The sequence below is a fragment of the Engraulis encrasicolus genome, chromosome 16 (assembly GCF_034702125.1).
Source record: "Engraulis encrasicolus isolate BLACKSEA-1 chromosome 16, IST_EnEncr_1.0, whole genome shotgun sequence".
NCBI lineage: Eukaryota > Metazoa > Chordata > Actinopteri > Clupeiformes > Engraulidae > Engraulis > Engraulis encrasicolus.
In genome coordinates this window covers 53,640,087-53,645,844 of record NC_085872.1, presented here as the reverse complement: position 1 = coordinate 53,645,844, position 5,758 = coordinate 53,640,087, and the positions used below count along the sequence as shown (strand labels likewise).

Below are 5,758 nucleotides of genomic sequence, written 5' to 3'. Positions count from 1 at the left end.
TCTCTCCCCTCCAGGGGTGCTGCTACAACATGTGGGCCCTCTGAAAGAATAAGATTTGGGCCCTTACCCCAACCATATAAGCCTCCAGGGCTGCTATTCCAAAATGTGGAACCTTTGAAAAGTAATAATTATAGTAATAATATTTTTTGGCTTCCAGCCTTAACATGGCACCCCCCTTATGAGCCACCTGGAGCCCTTTGTCATGATGTACTCGTGCCCCTGAGTGGCTGTGGCACCCCTGCTTCCATCAACAACTTTGTCTGTCTATGTGTGTAGGATAAACAACTTGTTGTTGTGTCTGCAGAACCACATCATCTATGTGGAGGAAGCAAAAAAGGAGAATGTCCTAGACCTTTTAAACTTTCCTGCTTCTGCCCCTTAAGTCCTTTGTTTCAGCAAGGAAAAGGTAATTTCGCCACTTGTTTATCTCCCTCCCCTCGTCACCCCCCTCCCTCTGCCATACTTGGCAAAGTATTGTACTAGTATCTATGACACATGCCAGGCTTCCACTGATGCAGAGCAGAGGAAGCAGCAGAGAGCCTTGGCCAAAGCTCAAAAGACAGCAGAGAAAGAGGAGAAGAAGAACAGCACTGGATTCTGGACCCGCTTCCCACGTTCCATGTGCTGCGTTACAGTGTCAGAGGACAATTGACTTACAGAGACTTACTCTATTGCCTATTAATCAAGGAGAACACTATCATGGACATTCTTTGGACATATTAAATCATGGACATTATTTATTCTGGAGCCGCTTCGTGCGTTCCTGCCTGTGCTGCATTACGGTGTCAGAGGAGGACAATTGACATAGTTTATTGCATAATCAAGGATGACATTATTTATTAAATCATGGACATTATTTGAAATTTATATAACCTTCAAATTTACTTTGAAATTGATATTACCACCCACACATTCATTAAGTTATATTTCTAATTTTATTTGAATTACTGAGTAGAACAATCAACAGAGCAATTAGAATTATTTTGCTAGAAGTTCAAATTAAAGTAATTGTGAATAATATGCACATTTTTATTGAATATTAATATCCAAACAGCAAGTTATTTTCATTATTATTTTAATTTTGAGTTATTTTCATTCAAGAAACAGTAAAGTAAAGGGAACACAAAGATTAAAGGTGCACTGTGTAAGATTGTGGCCAGGGCTGGACTGGGAGAATTTTTCTGGCCGGGCATTTTCCAAGGCCAGGCTACCATGAAGCAAAAAAAACAATAAAGCTTATTATGACAATACCTACACGCGGTGTTTTGGTGCAATAACTACAGCCTATGTCATCCCCCAGTTGTGATCCGGTTCCCATCGTTGACTTCAGGGAGCCGTTCAAAAGAACCGGCTCGTTCATGAACGACACACCTCTACATAGCACCACCAAATTAGTCAGGAAAGGAGGGCATGCATCCCATTTGCACGCGACAGGGACAGCCCGGCAGGGGCGTATCCGATTTGGGGGCGATGAGTACGTTGCATCCCCCTCAATTTTACTGGAAGGCCATTCCATCCCCCTTACTTTTGTTCAACTAAACATCACTAAAAAAGATATTGGCCTAAACCATTTGAAGCAAAATATTATACGTTCGCCTGTCAAAGTAGCGACATTGAAAATGCTTGCTGTCGTTGCATCACTGTAAATTCCAGCGCAATAGTTGCATGAATAGAACTAAGGCCTATCCATGATCTGCATGTGACGTAAAACGTTCTAGTGGACGGCTGCTGGACGGCAAGAGTGCCGCATAATGAATGGATTCCTATGGGACTCGCAACGTTTAGTAACTCATAACGTAACTTATATCGCCGATAAACTAAACACCGTGAACACCCATTGTGCTGTTTGTTACAAAACCAGATAGGGTTACAAACCAGGCGTGACTTTTCACTGGATCTCAAAATAAAACGAGAAAGCTGAGGTGAATCGCGGCAACCAACTGGAAAACCATCAAACTACTCGAGTAGCTGGATGAGCACCACGGTAAGTTTCTCATTTGCCATCCTTTATATCATTATTTGTCTCTTAATTCGTGAACGATAGTTAATTTAAGTCTAATGTGCAATTTCAGTGGCTTTTTTTCTGTGCAGGACAATGTAAGATGCTTTCCCATGATTAACGTTAATTATCAGCCATCATTACGCTATGATGGACGTATGCTAAGATATTGCAGGCTGTAACATAAACACGGAATTCATAAAGCTCTTGGTGAAATAGCAAGGCTATGACGTTCATACTGTTAAGGTTCAAATGTAAAAATAAACCATGTGTACATCTCTAGCGCTGATTTCCCAAGTAGTAGGCCTACTCTCCAGCATGATGCTGTCATGAAATGCCAATCACCTTATCCATGCTGGCCCATTTATAATGACATGCATAGGCCCACCAGTCGATGTTGTTGTCAATAATATGAAGTCCACCACTTTGTTGTGTTGTTATCCAAATTGTCTGCCCTCTGAAATCAGTCACACACATCAGAGGCTTAATGGTTTGGGAAGTGGTATTAAGATTGGAGGGTTGCAGGTTCAAATCCCATCCTACACCTCTCCCTTCACCTCCCGTCCAGGCTGAAGTAGGCCTATACCCTTGAGCTAGGCACCAAGCCCCATGCTGCAGGGACAGTTAACAATTCACTGTGAGTAACGAAGTTGCTTTGGATAAGTGTCAGCTAAGTGTTATCTTTCTGTTTCTCCAGATGAGAAGAGCGATGATCTGATGTCATGACACATTGGATGTATGGAAGAGCCAGAGGTCCAGCACACGAAGTCAAGTTTAGCCGATTTCAACCTCTTAATCACACCAACTCAATGTAGTAATCAGTTCATTCAATGGCTCAAATACTTTATTTTTAGACACAAAGTACAAATACATTTCAAGGTTTTGTAGGTGATGGGAGGGGATATCTATTGTGGGGTGGACATGTACAATAGACATGCAAGTACTTATTTATATTAATAAATGGTTATCTGAACTAGGCCTGTAATAGTCAACCCATTGATGCTGGATGCTGTGTACTCGTATTGACCTAGGTGCCTGGAGCGACACAGCATTTAGGCATGACATATTAGATTTTTTTAGATTAAAAATGTGGGCATGTTAGAGCTGAATTAACATGTTCTAATGCAAGAGGATGGTCTTAGCTTTTAAAACTCATATCATGTCTGTATGTGCTTCAGATACTTATTTAGTTATTTGGGTTTTTTATAGCATGAGGACACCTTTCTTAAAAAGGGCATAGGCAATTAGCTGGCATTTTGGTGCCGGCTGAAATGGGTTAATATTATTTACATACAGCACTATCCCCATACCAGTATACCCATGTCACCTGAGATATACATTTAGTGGAGACAATATAATTAGTTAGACTAGACTGAAGATTGACAGGCGGTCATGGGTAAGTGGTTAGAGTGTCAGCCTTGCTTCCCAAAAGGTTGCCGTTTGGACTCCCGACCCACCAGGTTGGTGGGGGGAGTTAAGTAATCAATGCTCTCCCCCATCCTCCTTCATGACTGAGATACCCTGATCATGGTACCGCCACACTGCTCCCTTGGGGCGCCATTGGGGGCTGCCCCCTTGCACGGGTGAAGCATAAATGCAATTTCGTGCAGTGAACACTTGTGTGCTGTGTCACAATGTCAATGGGAGTTGGAGTTTCCCAGTTGGGCTTTCACAGAAAATGTTCTACGTTGTTGTATTAGTACAATAAAATAAGCAAGACATGTCTGGATGGACTTCATCATTTCAGTTATTTATTATCACAACTACTCACCATCAATGACAACCAGGGCTCACCAGCAAACCTGCCAAATGCTGGTAAAATTAAGTTTTGCTGGTAGAAAAGAAAACATACTTGGCACTTTGACCCATTATTTAATGTACCGGTATGTTTGGAGATTAACATACTAGCCATTTTGGCTACTAGTGAATAAAAAAAGTTAATTTAGAGCCCTTCTGAAAACTCCAACAACTGGTACAGGTGATCAGTGCATCAGGGGAGGAATGTAAGGGTAGGCCCGATGGATGAGGGGAACAGCATCACTGATGGTGAGGTCCTGGTGCTGCTGCAAAGCCAAAGCGAAAGAAGCCTCTCTGGACACCTCTTCATGTTGGCTCCCCCATCTAATTAGAAAAAAAAGAAAAGACAAACATGCTATTTAAATGAATCTAGCCATGCATTGTAATGTACTGGTACAGTACTGAATAATTAACTCCCTTGGCAATATTGTCTGAATTAAAATGTGATGTAAAATGTCAGAAAATAACACTCATCGCAACTTACTAGTCATGTATTTACCTGTGCTGCTGGGATGCAATTCTTGGACGTCATCCTGGCCACCATGACTCATGGTTTTAGTTTGGGTGCTGACCACCTGACTGATGAACCTGCAATTACTAAACAATAAAAACAATAAAAGATAAATAACAGGTTTGTTGTGCTTTTCTTTCTCTTGTGAAGGTCATCTTTTCAAACGATGTATTTAATCAAATCAAATCAAAATTATTTAATCAAAGTATGTAACCGACATTCTGTCCTATGTGTTTCTACATGTGCAATGTAATGCAACACCGATTTGAAACATTGACGTATGTCAAGTCAGCTTTTATTGTCACTTTATTCTATATGGTCATACAAGGGAAACGACGTTTTCTCTCTACCATGCCAGGACATAGACAGGACTGACACAGACAGACAGAAAGTGCAAGACAGGACAGGTAGCAGTGATGGACTGGTAACATAAGTGGTCAATAATAATACAGTACAAATTAACATATTGGACATGTAAACAGAAGATAAGATATAGAATTATATTTCACAATAGCCTAGGCCTATATTGTGCAGACGTGACTGAAACAACAATGAAATCCACTTGGATGAAACGAAGCGAGAGAATTCAAGTTAACCTACAAGATACATCTGAGATGAAAATATATGCTATTCAAAACACCACTTTGCGAAATGCCTGACACAAAATGTACCGTAGGCTACGTCTTGTAGCCTAGTAAGTTAGGTTAGCAGCATTATCTTACCTGTGCCATGCCACGAAGAAGAGGATGCAGCCGCGGTGCCCAGCCACCAATGAAGAAACGGTGCATGAATGTGCTTATTTTGCCAATGCAGAGGTTTGGTTTAAGTTCACAACTTTACTGAAGAAAATAAACACGGGATAAAAAAATACATCGCAGGCAGAGTAAGTTCATGGCTGGAAGCAAGCAACAACTTTCTCTTCTTCTCCCAGATTCTCGTACCGCCCGTCCCCGTTATGCCATCTAGTGGAGCAGAATACATTTGAATAAATCTATGATTTGAACACATCCACCGTGGCCAACCTAGCCTGATAACGCCAGGTACATATCCCGTTAAAAAAAAAAATACAAGAACTACGTGTTTCTTTGGTATTTTATGGTCAAAGTTGTCTTCGTCTGCATAATTCCTATGTACGAATGTGTACTTCTGCCGTCCAGCAAAATCGATTACGTAATATTGTGACGTCAATGCAAATGATGGATAGATGTTAGCGCAAGTCTCAGAATGTGCCGCAGTGCTGACTGCTGAGTGAGCGCGCGTAAAGAATTGTTGAGTGAGTGACAAACTGATCTCCGCACGAAGTCACATGATTCAGGGAAGCCAACTGACTGGATGGCCTGGTATCCTCAACCTTTTTTTTCCGCCTATAATTTCGTTCATTGAAAAGACATTTTTCCCGGTGCGCTGAATATAATTAATATTCAAAATACATAGGCCTACTGTAACAATGC

At 41.2% G+C, this 5,758-nt stretch overlaps 1 long non-coding RNA gene across 1 annotated transcript; it reads right to left on the bottom strand.

Annotated features, from left to right (window-relative positions):
* Positions 1-3,534: 3,534 nt before the first annotated feature.
* On the bottom strand, positions 3,535-5,479 carry LOC134466658 (uncharacterized). The gene is made up of 3 exons (XR_010038368.1): positions 5,030-5,479; positions 4,296-4,393; positions 3,535-4,120 (listed from the first exon to the last, which is right to left on the bottom strand). It is a non-coding gene; the product is annotated as an uncharacterized LOC134466658 (long non-coding RNA).
* Between the last annotated feature and the right edge of the window lie 279 nt (positions 5,480-5,758).